The sequence below is a fragment of the Harpia harpyja genome, chromosome 1 (genome assembly GCF_026419915.1).
Source record: "Harpia harpyja isolate bHarHar1 chromosome 1, bHarHar1 primary haplotype, whole genome shotgun sequence".
Taxonomy (NCBI): Eukaryota; Metazoa; Chordata; class Aves; order Accipitriformes; family Accipitridae; genus Harpia; species Harpia harpyja.
The window spans coordinates 88,613,209-88,628,608 of record NC_068940.1 but is presented as its reverse complement, the minus strand read 5'-3'; the positions used below and the strand labels follow the sequence as shown (position 1 = coordinate 88,628,608).

Below are 15,400 nucleotides of genomic sequence, written 5' to 3'. Positions count from 1 at the left end.
TAAAGAAAATAATGTCAACAGAGAATCTGGGTAGTAAGTTAGTAACTTCTAGTGTGTGTGTGGGGCGGGGGGGGGGGGTAACTATGCTGGTCTTGACTGGATGTCTACCAGTATCAGCAATATGTCGCTGTCTTGGGCTTTTTCTTTATTGTCCTTGTTTGGAAGATTTGCCCAGTAATGAGAAAGTGAGTGCAGGAAGAATGAGACTGACATTAATGGTACATTTTCAAGTGGCCACAAATTATGGGAAGGAAAAGCTGTACAAATGAGAAAAGCAAAGGCTAACTTTGATTTTTAATTAGCCCAGACTTTGTGGTTATATTTGGGAATTTGACAGGCAGATTCAATGTTTATATGTTAAGCAGTTTAAGTAGTATTGCCCTTATTTTTAATTACACATATACTATTTCATGATAATTAACAATTTTAAAATTTGGGTTTCTTTTGGAAGTGCAATTGCTTGAGGTTGCCGTCACAGGTCTGTGTTTATGAATTCATGAAAACTTCTCAGATTTCCTCCACCCCTAACGTGTTATTACATGACAACTTGGACTGTTGGAAAACAGAACTGAAAATTTAGTTTGGCATGGGCCTTGAACATGATATTTTCCAGGTAGCCCATTTAGGGTCCTAAATGCATGTTGTTTCTGTTGCAGGCATATTCTGGTGGGACAGTAGATTATTTTTTTTCTTTCCTTTTCTTTTTCCCCCTTCATAGCCAAAATTCACACTTGCCTTGAGCCATGTCAAAACATCTATTAGGTTGTAGGCTAGATACCGTTCTCTATTTTTGTCGCCTACCAAAGAGAACTTGTATATTGAAACCAAATTTCCCAGTTTTGGTATTCTGATTAGCAGAATTTTATCATCTTTGGACATCTTGTCCATTTGGAGAAGGGTGCTGGATTTTTCCTTTGGGTTTTAACATACTGGTAGACCTAACTTGATGAGCCATACTTAGTACAGAAAAAAATATTTGAATACCTCTGGTGGAGATAATTGCTATGTAATTGTGCAGAATGTTTGTGCATTTTGGCCATACAGAGTACCTCCTGCATTTGAGTTAAAAATTAAGATTAGAATATCCAGGTTGTTTTAGGGAATTACTGATTACTGGCAGAACAAGATAGCACTGCCAATGAAAGAATTTAGTTGCATTTGATGTGGAAGGAAGAATGTTATTTAGACATTAACTGTGGTGTTGGAATACTTCTGATGGAAACAGTTGAAACTGTATTATGAAGGAAGGCAAGGGACAAAAAAACCCAACTGATTTTGGATAAGCTGTTCAAGGTGAATGAAGGTAGAAGAAACAGGTTGCCAGCAACAGACCAAGGTAAAAAAAAAAAAACCAAAAAGAAAAACAAAACCAAACCAAAACCAAATCCAAAAGTTACTGAGATAAGATCTCTATCTTATGATGCCAGGAAGCAAGACAGAAAAGCTGGACAAAGGACAGAAGAGAACAGCACTGCAGAGCAGTCGGTCATCAGGATTAGCTGTGTAGTAATATCTTGTTCATGATGACACAGTCTGTGTGACTGAGGATGGTTTAGTGTATTGAATGTTTTTTAATACCATATGTTAATGTTTTCAAAATACCCGTAACGTGCCATGTGATACTGAAGTGGATTAAAGAAGAGTATACAGTCCAATCTATAAAAGCCCAATGCTGTTAAATATTTGACACTTGCTTAGTCTGCTTAGTATTTCATGAGACAAATAATAACCTTGCAAGGAAAAACACTCCTTACTAATAAAGACTAATCATATGCTTTAATGTATCTGCATGCCTTTGGGCTCATCTTCTCTGGTGAATTTAGCAGCATGCCCAAAGATTTTTAATGTATCAAGTAATTATGAAAAAAGTTGCCACCTGCAGTCTGTTGAGAACTTACTACCCTATGCGCTTATTTATTGAAGTTTATAGAAGTTATAAAATTCTTTTCCTGAAGAATCCATTGACCTATGTACTCTAGAAGATTTGCAATTTCATGTTCTCTATCAAATGGAAATACTTTTCAAACTGCATTTAAAAATCCAAATAGAGTGGTGTTTTGAGAGAGAATTAAACGAAAAACATTTATTCTCTTTCTTTGGGAATTTGTCTCCACGTTAATGTATCACAGGCCATACCTAATTACCTATTCAACCTATAGTTTATTTGATCTGCATGCCTGAGTGTCCTACAATCAAATTTACTGAAGAGCTTCTCACTTTTTTCTGCATTAAAACAATTGCCGTGAAGCAGCTAACAATTAAAAAATAAATGAGTTAACACTTTCTGCTAAGTGCTACCATTTAAGTTGTAATATGCAATTAAAAACTACATTTTAATTTCTGTTCAATTACATTAACTTAAATAGTAATTTTAGTGTTATATTTGTGAACCATTTAATTGTGACATTTTTCCTCTGGCTTGCATGATGGAAAAGTAGATTTGATTTTGAGAATGCGGCAAGAAATAACCTTTTTTCCCCCCATGGTTTGCTGTAATAACAAACAGAAAAAGACAAAATTAGCTGGGTTTTGTGTAAATATGATGGAACAATTTAATTTCAAAAGCTGTAAAAATATGTCATAATTTGAATTATTTCTCATGTTTTTGAAAATTATCTATTTCATAGGAGGAATATTCAGATTGCTTTATGGTAGTGTAGGTAGGTACTTGAAACATATTTGGTCCTGTTAATGGTTATAGGTTAAAGAAAGCTTCGTATTAAGTCTAGAATCAAAGCCTGGTAGAACCTGAAGTGTGAAAACATTAATTACAGAGCATTGGCCTTTTTCAGGTGTGTATTGCTAGAGACAAATGCTTTTTACTACTTTTTGGCTTTAGCTCCTTTTTTTAAAAAGAAAATGGTATTTGAATTGATGCATTGCAAATAACTAGTTAACGTATTTTTATGTCAATACTAGAGGGAATTTGCTATGGAACAAACTCCATATTAGAATGGATTTTTTTCTCTTCCCCTCTGAACTCAAGTCCCTCCAGGTCTTTTTAGCATACTGAAAATCACTCAGAAGCATTCTCTAACTTCCAGCCTAAACTTATGGTAAATTAACACCTGAGTGCTCATGTTCCACTTCTGTGATGTGTTAGTCTGTTACGTTCATGTAACTGGGTGTAGAGGTGTGAACAGGATCAGAAAACCATTCTGGATTATACAGAACAAAACCTGGCCTAAAAAGCATGTTTGTTTGGTTTTGTATTTCTAAAGCTAGATCCTCTGTGTCTCTGGAAGGACATCATTTCATCCATTTGGTAGTATCTTCTGCTTTTTTGATCTCTGAATAACACTGGAAGGTTATAGTCACCCTTCTGCCAGTAAACCTGGCTCTTTTTATGTCACTTCCAGTTGATGAGGTTCCAGCTTATGTATAAATGGAAAGGATCATGCGCTTTATTTAATGCCATGCCATTTGTATTAGCAGATTCATAAAGTTCTTAGATATGCAAATCTTTGCCAAGAAACAGAATGTTAAAATACCCGGGTTTTTTTCTGGTGTCCAGTCGTGTTTTGTGAAAATTTGTATTTTAGGGCTGGAATGAACCTTAAGATAACTAGTTGTGTTTCCTCCTGTTAAAGAAGTATAGGTATTGCAGTGACCTGTGCCTTGAACCTCATTTTGTTGAGGACACAGTAGCTTTGCTACCAACAAGAGTTCTTAGTATCATTTAATTAGACCATTGCTGGAGAAGTCATCGCAGAACAGTCTTTCTCATAACTCAGTATCTTCCATACAGCAGTGTCAACATGACTGGTGGATCTGCCTAAGAAAAGAGGAAGAGTATAATGTATGAAAAAATATACTTTTTTCTCCTGGGATTTTCAAAGTTTGATGTGAGTGGGCTAGCAGGAGAAGGATGGCAATAAATTACGTGATGAGTGTGTACTGAGAGATGTACTAGGAAAACTGTAGTTCCTGAAATGTCATCCCTCATACCTCTGAAAACAAAACTCAAATTTGCTAGAAGTGCAACAGCAGATTATAGGAGGCTGTTCCTCTGTGTATGTGTTGTGACTGCATGGAGGAGCTGTGGGATTTTGGATGCATTTCTACACTGACTTTGATAGATACCTTTTTTTTTTTTTTCCCCTCAAGCCACGTAGAATTTTAAGAAGTGTAATTTTGAAAAATCTTTTATCTTTGTTAATGATTTCCTAACGTATAAATTACTTATACCTTCACCCAAATTTAACTGTTTTAACAGGACTTTGTGATTCAGGATACAAGAACGTGATTCAGCATGTAAGAATAGGCACAAATGCGAGTGTCCCTCTGAACATCAGGAAACACTTTTTTACTGTGAAAGTGACTGAGCACTGGCTCAGGTTGCCCAGCGAGGTTGTGGAGTATCCCTCCTTGGAGATACATATTCAAAAGCTGTCTGGTCATGCTCCTCAGCAGCTGGCTGTAGGTGGCCCTGCTTGAGCAAAGTGTTGGACCAGACAACCTCCAGAGGTCCCTTCCAACCTCAACCATTGTGTGATTCTGTACTGTTAAGTGGTATGCATTTACTCATTGACTTTAACTCCATTCTCAAAGAGTGCAAGGGTAATATCAGTTTTAATTGACTAAAAGAAAGTATTCTGAGAGAAACATCTTATTCATCAAATAGAAGTTATGTCTTTCCTGATCAAGGAAAACTGAAATAGAAACGATTCTTCAAAACACCTCTCATTAAAGAAAGCTGGGGGTAGGAAGTTCATTAGTTAGCTTAGGCTTCTGATACTATTTGAGGACTGTGTAGGGAGTAATTATTCTATAACTTTAAATGAGGACATTTGTACTCTAATAACTTAGTTCTCAGTTTTGTGTCCTTTTCATATATGCTCATTTTATCTGCGTTTTATGGAATTGTCAATTTTATCTGTGATCTCTTCAAAATTTGTGATCATGAAAGGGCTTCAGTATTTCAGTGAAGGCAATCAATACATGCTGCCATTTAAAAGAGGTGACAATAACATCTTTAGAATGTAGACATCCATGGAAGATTTTCTTTTTTTATAAGCTAGTCAAAAAAAGAAAAAATGTGAATAAATTTTTCACAAGTGCCTAAATCACTGAGGGAGTAACTTTTGATTAGAAGTCAATAACTTTTACCAAAAATTATCACTGGTTAGTGTAGGAAATCCAACCGATTTGTTTTGTTATACCCAATAGAGAACAATTTTTTTATTTATTTCTTGTGGAGGTAGATTTGCAGACTACTGTATTGCTAGCAGAGTTTTACTTTAAATCTGCTATTTGTGCTGTTGTAACCAACAACAGCAATTGTAGGTGCTGGTAATCTTCTACTCCTGTTGAGACAAGGGGAGTCAAAAGAATCTCAGTAGACATAATAAGGGGGGATGAAGGATGATGTTTAGCGCTTACATTGTTGAAATTAGCTGAGGCAAAGACAGTCTTTGATAAGAAGAGCTAGTCCCAAGGACCAGCCAATGAGGTAAAGACAGCTCCTGATAAGAAGCAGGAGCAGGCCCCAAGAGCCAGCTAAGACTGGTCTTGCGGCTTGGGTGAATACCAAGAAATCACTGAGCCTGCGCAAGAAAAAAGGTTACTAGCGGTGACGAAGAGGAGTCATCTATCTTCATCTCTGCAACCACCAGACGACCACCATAAAGAGGCACTGTGCGAGCGCAGTTGAGAGGAGACTATGGAAATGACCTCTCGGAGCTAATTTTAATATGGAGCGGGGATAGGTCATGCATATGTATAGGCGTATTGCGAATATGTAACACTTGACTGTATAAACTTGAGACAAACTGCCGAGTCGGGCGCACACGACTTTGGTGGGACTACCCCCCGTGCAGCCCAGCGCTGAATGAACATACTACTTCACAATCTCACTGATTGTGGAGTCTGTTTTCCGCACGTCACTGTAGTTTTGAAGAGAGATCACTGAAGAATTCTTCCCCCAAACCCCTCGTAAAAACAGACAAGGATGTTGTAATTTGTTATTTCATAATTCTTTGGTGGGTTTACTGTGGCTGGCTGCCAGGTCCCCACCCAGCTGCTCTCTCACTCCCTCTCCTCAACAGGACTGGAGGAGAAAATAAGATGAAAAAGCTCGTAGGTCAAGGTAAAGGCATGGAGATCAAGTAATCAATTACTGTCACAGACAAAACAGACTCGACTTGGGGAAAATTCATTTATCGCTAGTTAAAATAGAGCTGGAGGGTGAGAAACAAAGGCAAAACCTAAAACACCTTCATCCCACTCCCCTTGAAGTTGAAGGCTTAACTTTACACCTTCTTTCCCAGTTACTGTCCCTCCTCCCTGGTCCCAGTGGTGCGGAGGGGATGGGGGATGGGGTGTTCAGTCAAACTGTAACAGTTCCTCACTGCTGTTCCTTCCTTTTCATGCTTTTCCCTGCTCTAGTGTGGGACCTCCACAGGCTGCAGTCCTTCAGGATAAACCTGCTCTAGTGTGGGGTCCTCCACAGACTGCATTGGGGATATCTGCTCCAGCATGGTCTCTTCCGCAGGCTGCCAGGGAATCTCTGCTCCGGTGCCTGGAGCACCTTCTCCCCCTCCTTCTCTGACCTTGGTGTCTGCAGGGCTCTTTCTCACACTTTCCCTCGTTCCTCATGCTGCTGTGCAGCCTTTTGCCCTTTCTTAAATATGTTTCCCCAGAAGTGCTACCAGCTTGGCTGATGGGCTCAGCTGTGTCCTGCAGTGGGTCTGCTGGAGCCAGCTGGAGCTGGCTGTGTCCAACACAGGGCAGCCCCTCACCTCCTTCCAGAGAGGCCACCCCTGCTACCAAAATCTTGCCCACAGACACCTGACTAAAAATTCTCACTTTTCCTGTCCTATTTCTAAAGATTTTTTAAATAAAATACTGAAGTGTTTTCATTCTTTTTATCTCCCCTGTTTTTCCAGGTGATGTAGCTTTAACCAGATGATTGTTCATATCAATGACTAGTCATTAACAAGTCATTAGTTTAGAGAAATTTCAGCTCTATTGACAAGAAAATATTTTTATTAAAGTAATTTAGAGATGTTTTTTGAGGTGTTCTTGTTCTGCAAAACCTGAAAATTACTGCTCAGCATTGCTTTCTTCTACAGATTCTTTATGAAGAACTGGAGCATTTTCATGGCTCTGAATTCTCAAAGTAGGAATAAATAATGAGTAGGAAAGGGGGGGAAAGATCAGCTCTGAATGGCTTTGTGTAATTTGGGGATTTACATGAAAAAAGGTAGAAAATAGACACAGAGAAAATCTGTAGAAATTACTTAAGGGTTGGAAATTATATCTACTGATACTTGGAGAGTGACCTTTTAACTTAGCAGGTGCCTTCATGGGAGAAAATACTTGTTATTAAAGGGTTGCTCCGTCTGGGAGGAAGACACGGAAAGGCCAATAGCTAGAAGTGAAAGCCAGAGACGTTGGAATGAATCTAGTATAATAGCAATCATCTTGTGAGCATATGTCTCATGCAGTGCTTCATTTTTAAGTCACTGTTTGCCACCTTTTCTGTCAGATGACTGATTACTACTGTTATTCGAGTGTCTGCAACTTTCTGGATATTGTCATAACTTAAAAAAATTGTCTTACTGCTTCATGTAGCTGGTTCTTAACTTGATTTATATTTACTTCTCAACCTCCTCCCCTGCTTTTTGTCTGTCTGCTAGAACACAAATTTTTCAGTTTTAAGGTATGGCTTATTGTAAGTCTAGGAGTAGCCTGGCAGCACCATGTAATACTGCCGAAGGTGGTGGTGGGAGAATCTATTATTCACTCAGGCTTCCTGCTGAGGTTAGGTAAGCGAGAGATAGATAGATAGATAGGCACATATAGAAGCACAGCTTAGGAATGAGAAAGCTGAATAATAATTCCTTTTTGACCTGCATTAGCTGTGAAATGTACTTGTAAATACAGATTTTAGTTGATGTTTCTGAATAGATGGCAACTGTTTTTGCTTTCCCTAGAACCTGGGGCAGCTGTTACATTGATGTTACACAGTTACAGAACATACTTGCATTTTGGTTTCTAATATGCTTAAACTCTCAAAGTAAACTTAGATTTTTATTTTTTGTTTTTAACGTTTGAAAATCATCTATTAATATGCAGTTAGGATGGGTTGACAGACTGCTTGAAGTTTTAAAAAAATTTTGTCAAAAATTGTGAATAGTCAATATGGTAGTCAGTGGAAGAATCTCAAATATACCCATTTTACTGGAATTAAGCTATTCATGTCTCAGGCTAAAAAGTGAAGATAGCTGCTTAATTGGGGGAAAAAAGCTTCAGAAAGGGAAAGGCTTATGCAAAAGAGCATAAGATTTGCAAGTCAAATGCAAATCCAAAATAAGCCCAAGAACAAAAAATTATTACTAATTATTACTTTTTTCTAAAGAAAATAGATGAAGGAACACTGCCAACGATTTTGTTAAAGTAGTGGATGATCAAAATATAAAGCAGTTTCAAGAAGATGCTAGGGCTAAAAGTCCTTTTCACCCATGTTTACTACAAAGGAGTTTAGGGAATTTTTGACATCATGTATTGAAGGCAAATGGGGAGGGAGGGAGTGTTTTAGATTGAAGCATTCATCTGAAGTTGATAAATAAAAAATTGCTTGGAACAATGGTCTTCACCATTAGTTGACTTAAAAAGAACTCTAATATTAAATCCATTTAATATTGTTGTTAATATTTTAGCAATTACTTAAATGAGCCTTGAAATGAGAGATGGAAATAGGATACCAATTTTTGAGCTTCATTGAGGATTCTAGGAAGTATGGACTGGTTAGCATGAATTCCATACTGGGTAATTTCTTGAAATTATGAAATGAATGATAGTATTAGATGTGCAAATTTTAAAATAGTAGTAAAAAGTCAGTGTGAATTTAAAGAAAAGTTATGCCTTATTATTAGAGCTTTACAATGTACTTGGATTTTATAAAGCTTTTGACATGTTCTGTCAGCAAGACTTCTTAGACAAAGTAACGATAAGATGAAAGGGAGGATCTTTAATATTTAGTTAAACAACAGAAAACATACGTTTTTGTTACTGCAAAATGTCACTAGAGGAGTTTCATGTCTATCTGCAAGTATCTGTTCAGTACTGGAAATGGTCTATAGTGTGGTTAATTGCAAGGGGTGATGCAGAATTATTCAGGGCAGTACTAATTGAAATGTCTGTGAAATCCCCATTCTGAAACATCCAAGTTCCAGAAAAATCTCTCCTGAGGTGTCCTGTCTTTTCCTATGGACTCTCCTACTGCATAAAAGTTGTCTTCATCTGTGTGTTTAGAAATCAAAGAAACCACACTGCTTACTGGTAGTGTTGGTGTTTGTTGTTGGTTTGGGGTTTGTTTGGTTTTTTTTTTGCTTTCTCCCTCCTATATTATTTATAGAGCTGTAGAGCAGGGCAGAAATATATTGGACAGAGAAATGGAAAGGTAGCAGGGTATGGTGAGAAGTGAGAAATTGAATGTGTGTAGGAAGCCAGCTTATAATGTTGATTAAGAGCAAAAATGGGATGAGGAGGGTGGACAACTTCATCATTGGCTTTATAACAGAAATGGATGGAATCAACTTCACGCTTAGGAAATCCCTAATTCAGGTTGGGGGCAGCTGTGAGGGAAAGGATCTCTCTGTCCTGAAACATTTGCTGCTGCATGTGGTAGAAGACCTCATCCTGAGGCAGATGAAACTTCATGCTTCTGTTCTTAGGTTCTCACCCTTCTCCAAGAGCTGTTGTCTACTTACGTTATGTAAATTGTTTAACGTTTTAATGCTTTTAATGCTGAAGGCATTCCTGTGTGAGGAATACTATAGCCAAAAATGATTATGGATAGGTTATTATCTTGACAAGCTTATGTTATAAGTGAAGATAATTAGCTGTATCTTCATATTTACATGTAGTTGCTTTGAAAAATTCTAAAATTAATCTCTAGTGTTCTTTTAGACCTATGTAATATATTGTTGAAGATTAAATTAAGTTACTGGGACCAGAGGATATGCAACCAAGAGTTCAAAGGAAATTTAAGGATTAAATAATTTGATTAACTGTTTATTTTCTTGGGTGCCTGAGGACTGAAATGGCAAATGTGTCATTCTATTTATTTATTAAGTTGTCAGTGGAATTCAGGGACCTTTACAGGCCTGTACATCTGACATCTGTTTAGGGAAAACTACCAAAAACTGAAGTAAAGAATATAATTAGTGAACCAGGAAAATATGACCTGCATGGAGTCCTGAATATTGCTTCTGTAAAGGGAAGTGCTGCCTTAAACCTTCTGGGCTTCATAGAAGGATTAACAAATATGCAGGGAGAAGGTAATCTGATTGATAAAGTCTGCTTGATTTTTCCAGAAGGGTTTAACAAGGCTTGTAAGGAAAGAAAGCAGTCATGGGAAAAGAGGAAGGATATTTTCCTAGGTAAATAATTAGTTAAAAGATGGGAAATGGAGGGTAGACATAAATAGCTCTTTCAGATGAGCCTTGAGGTGAGAGAGTTGTATCAATGGTAGCATTATTTGGAATAGTGAAGATGAGAAGAGACACTGAAGAACTGCAGAGTGATCTTATGAGTTTGAGCAATAAAATGACAGAAAAATTCTCCAGTATGTAAATACAAAGTGATGCAAATGTTGATATAGTGGATGACTGTCCTAACTTCATGCACAAGATGATGAACTCTGAGCTGCTAGTGATACTTGAAGGGTGAGATCTTAGGAATTATCAGTGCTGGCTTCACTGAAAACATCAGCTTAGGATCATTCAAAAAACCAGTGCAAATGTTAGAAATTGTTAAGAAAGGAATAGAGAGCAGAACAGAAGAATCCTTATTCCACTGGATAAACTTATGATTAATCCTGCTGTGTGCAGTTTGGTACCTCATTTCAAAGATGTTCATTATAATGGAGTTGCAGGTGGTTTAGAAAAAGGCATCATGGGCAGTATTATGCATAGAATGGCTTTTACATGAGAGCCCAGCTGAGTAGATTAGGACTCTTTAGCCAGGAAGAGACAACTTATAGGGGAATACTATAGAGAGAGATTTTGAACAAAGCTCTAAATGACGTGGAAGTCAGTGGACATAGACTATTTGCTGGTTCTTCACTCAAGGCCAAGAGCTAGATGTCATCAAAGCTAGCAGGAGCCAGGTTCAAAACAGACAAAATAAGGTGGTTCCTTATATAATGGGTAGCAGATGTGTGTAACTCCTCATGAAGATGACGTTGCAAATCCAGAATGTTTACATAGTTTCAGGGGAGACTGGAAAAAAACATTGAAAAGCAGATTCATTCAGAGTTACTAAATAGATAAAATATATCAGCCTAGAGAAATTCCTTGAGCTGAAAATAGTTGGAGTCTGGGAAAATATTAGGGGAAGTATAAGTAACCTATACGCTTGCCTTCCTCTTACTCTTGGTATCTGCATATGGTCCCTGTTCTTTCAGAGCAGAGTGGGGCTGGAAACAACGAATGATACGCAATCTTTCTTGTTATCACAAAGTATGTAGTAAAGTTTTCTGCAGCTGCACTCCCTGAGCACAAATGATGAGCTTACTGGCCTATCTTGACCATTGCTCTGTAACAGTATAGCTGTCTTTGGTTTTGTTGGCTCACTTAATAAAAACAGTACTAGTGGAAGTTGGATTTGAGTAAGAGCTTTGAAGGAGCAAAGGGTTATATGAACATGTGGCTTTGAATACGAGTTCAGATCATTAATACCCTTTAGCAGATCTTCAGAGCTTCACAAGAGATCTTTAGAACTGTAGCATATCCTTAGTGTTCAGCAACAGCTGGATCACAATGCCAGATGTGTATTAGACTTGATAAAACAAGACTGACTTCAGACTTCTTATAGGTAAAGCAAGACATTTTAAGAATATAGAAGAATATTGGAAGAAAAATAAGACATTATGGGAAAGAAATTAAATCAGGAAAACTTTTACATTCTGTACCTACAGTTACTGGATAGAAACACCACCTTCTTGTAGGTTAAATGTTTCCTCATTTGTGCAACTCTGGGATTTTACTAGGACCCTTGTTCTACAAATTTTTGCACAGGTATTTTTAAATAGATGCTGCCTCACAGTTTAGTTGCAAGGTCATGGACTAGACATGCTCAAATCAGCGAATCACCAAAATTAGATGAAGCATAGCACAAAGTCCTAGCTAGATTGAAAATGTTAGCCAAACTTCCATACAATAGTGATTTAAATTGAATCTACAGTATATTGATGACAGGAAGAAATGGTCTAAAGCTAAAATTTAATCTAAAAAATCCAATTAACTCATATTGTCAAGTCAATATAAATAACTTTAAAAGTTTCTTTACAAACTCTCAAACAATAGCCACTTCCCAATTTTATCAATAAAAGGGTATATAGTTTTATACTTATTAATGTTAACAGGTCTAAACAAGTCAGACTGTTTTCTTGAAAACAAATGCTTTGTTGTCTAAAAATTTTCTTTTAATGTAATTGAAAATAGAGTTGCTTATATTTAAAAAAATATCCTAATAGCATACAGCTCTGTCATGCTGAAAGAGGTGGTATGGAATTGCCAAGTGCAGATGCACATGTAAGAGTGATGCTAAACAATAAACCACATTCATATTTCATTTCTGTAGAAGGTGCATAGTGGTTTGGGTGAACTAATCCTTCAATATTGCCAGCTATGTATAATAAAATATGTTAAAGGATTATTATTTATGGGAATGCTATGAATTTTTTATATCTACACTTGTAGCTTATTTTCATTTTAAAGACTGTAGACCATAACTCTGTACTTTTAATTTTGTATTCCGTATGGGGAGTTAATCCCAGAATGGGGCTTTTTTGATGCAAAATCTGAATGCTTGTGTAGTAACAACAGCTGTCTCCTCACCATGTGGTGTCTTCCATTGCTTTACTGAAGAGATGAATTTTGGCCCAGTGTTTCAGTAATATTGGACACACATGGTTTTAGGTGACAAAGCAGTATGTTTATGCATTTATTTGACTCTCGCAGTTACAGTTGGCTACAGATTAGAACAGGGAGAATACATTCACACCATGACCACCCTCATAGCTGCTTGTAGTAGTTGGATCACAGTAGGTGCTGTTGCATCTAAAGACACAATTAACTGTTGCTGAGGAATTGCAAATTCACAAAAGCTCTTTTACAGCTTCAGCAGTTGAGAGTGGATTTTCTAAAAGCTTTTTCAAAGATTTTTCAAATTTATAAATGTTTTAGATCACCACATTCTAAAATTATTGTCAGCTTGAAATAAGATTAACAAGTTGATATTTTAATGTAGCTAATGAATTCTTGTGCTGTGAATTAGCTATGTAATTAGCTACAGATCTACAGAATGATTGTAGTTTTGTCCATTATTTAGGAAGATAACTTTATGAGTTCTGTAATATTTACAAATCGTTAGTAAACTTGTGAGCACGTAGGAAAGTCAAAGCATACCGAAAAAGTCTGAAAATAAAACTTACCAGAAAGCTTCCGATGTGTACATCACTGAAAAGATGATCTTGATTTCCGTGTGTAATTGCTTAGATATGCTTTGGATATGGTAAGAGAGAATAGCTGCGAATTTACTATTAAAAAACAAAAACAAAAAAACCAAACCAACAACAAAAAACCCCCTCCAAAACACCAACAAAAAAATCACAAATTTTTAATACAAATTAAATTAAAAAATTACAGTAAACTGCTTATTAGGGCTAATTTTGAGGTATGAAATTTGACTAATTTTTGAAAAAAGGCTTTTAACCAAAAATCTTAGAAGAATTCATTATTTAAATTAGTGGTGAAAATTTTTATAAGTAGAACATTAAGTACCCAAATCTTCCCTTCTAAAAATCTCTGAGAAATATTTTAGTACAAAATATATATATATATATATATGGAGTACAATATAACAAATAAATAAATGGAGTATATTAACTTGTTTACTACAATAGAATTAATAAGGTGTTATGTGGAGATTTTCTATGCGTTTATCATTTCTTCTGTAGGCCAGAGTGTAATTGTATGATAATGCATGTAATGTATGTGCAAGATCTCTCACATACACACACACACGATTTAAGTGTCTTGCATTTGAGTCATCATAGACAATTCATTTTATACTTGTATTAAAAACTATCCGAATATGAACGTCTGAGGCTTTCAGCATGGAATAAAGGACTACGTGGATCCAAACTAGGACGATTGATGAAATCCTTGCTACTATTGGCTATTATTTACTGTCTTTTAAGTGGCAGGTTGTATTTATGCCAATTTATCTGCTTCAGGGAACACTCTTGATAGCAGAACAAAGTGAATAAAAGTAGTTTGCTTTGCAAATGAATGCAAATGGTGGAGCCTTTCGGGAAGCCCTTTAACAGGAGCAATGCACTTTGATTATGAGTGAAGCTGCCATTTGGACATGGTGAAAAGAGCACGCTTGAACCATTGATTGGGGGAGACAGTAAAAAGTCAGGAAGGGCCCCGTTAAGCTTGCGGTGCGGCAGGCGGATGTCAGTGTGGTTAGAGCACAGTGGGAGAATGACAGGCAGGATTAGTGTCAGGGAGAAGCTTTGCTGTAGTTGTGGAGATGGTCCCTGGGGTCACTCACCTCTGACGGTTGTTCTGTGCTGATGGCTCTGTAATGCAAACTGCTTGATATGTGCCTGTTCATTATCGGAAATGGTGATTAGGAGAGGTATGTCATAAAGAATTCCTTAAAAATAAATAAAATGGCAAACTACTGATGGTAACAAACGTTTGGCTCTGCGGTCGCTGCCAAAGATGCTGCAAATGTCAAAGACGGTCACTGCATCTTGCCTTCTGAGGCAAGCGCGACTTCATGCCTTAAACTGCTGTACTTGTGTGTTCCTTGCTCTGTTCACCTCCATTTGGCCGTTATGAAGACAGTTATTTTTAACAGATTGTCTTATGTAGTTAGAGCAAAACATTTTTATATCTTTTGGTTATTGGGTGGTAGAAGCATCCGGTTTGGTTTTGTGGCATAACCGTGTTTGGGGCAGGGGCGGGGGGAGGGATGTGTGTGTTTGTTTAATAGTCTTAATGGAGTATCAGAATCAACAGATTTCATTCCTGAATCATCCCAGAATGCTAAAACATAGGATGATTACAGTGACAAGAAGCTAAAATGACTGTTCTGTTTTATTTAGAGGCTTTTTTAAAATGTAAGAACGAGGATATTTTGTCTTTGCTGAAAAATCTTACATGTGCAATTAAATAAATGGCTAAAATTTTGCATCTAAAGCTGTGATTTAATCTTCCATAAAAGTATTGTTGCCTTTTACCTTTACTGCATTTTATAGTTTTATGTACATTGTATAAATGTTGATAGAAATTAAATGTGTTAGTGTGTACAATATACAAAATGCATTTTTTGAGTTTTAAGGTTTTTTTATATCTTACTGTTGGTCTGTTGTTTT

At 36.8% G+C, this 15,400-nt stretch overlaps 1 protein-coding gene across 1 annotated transcript in view; it reads left to right on the top strand.

Moving 5' to 3' along the window:
• DNAJC1 (DnaJ heat shock protein family (Hsp40) member C1) overlaps nucleotides 1–15,400 on the top strand; it is a 114,606-nt gene that overhangs the window by 83,408 nt on the left and 15,798 nt on the right. The gene's annotated exons all lie outside the window — the stretch shown is intronic.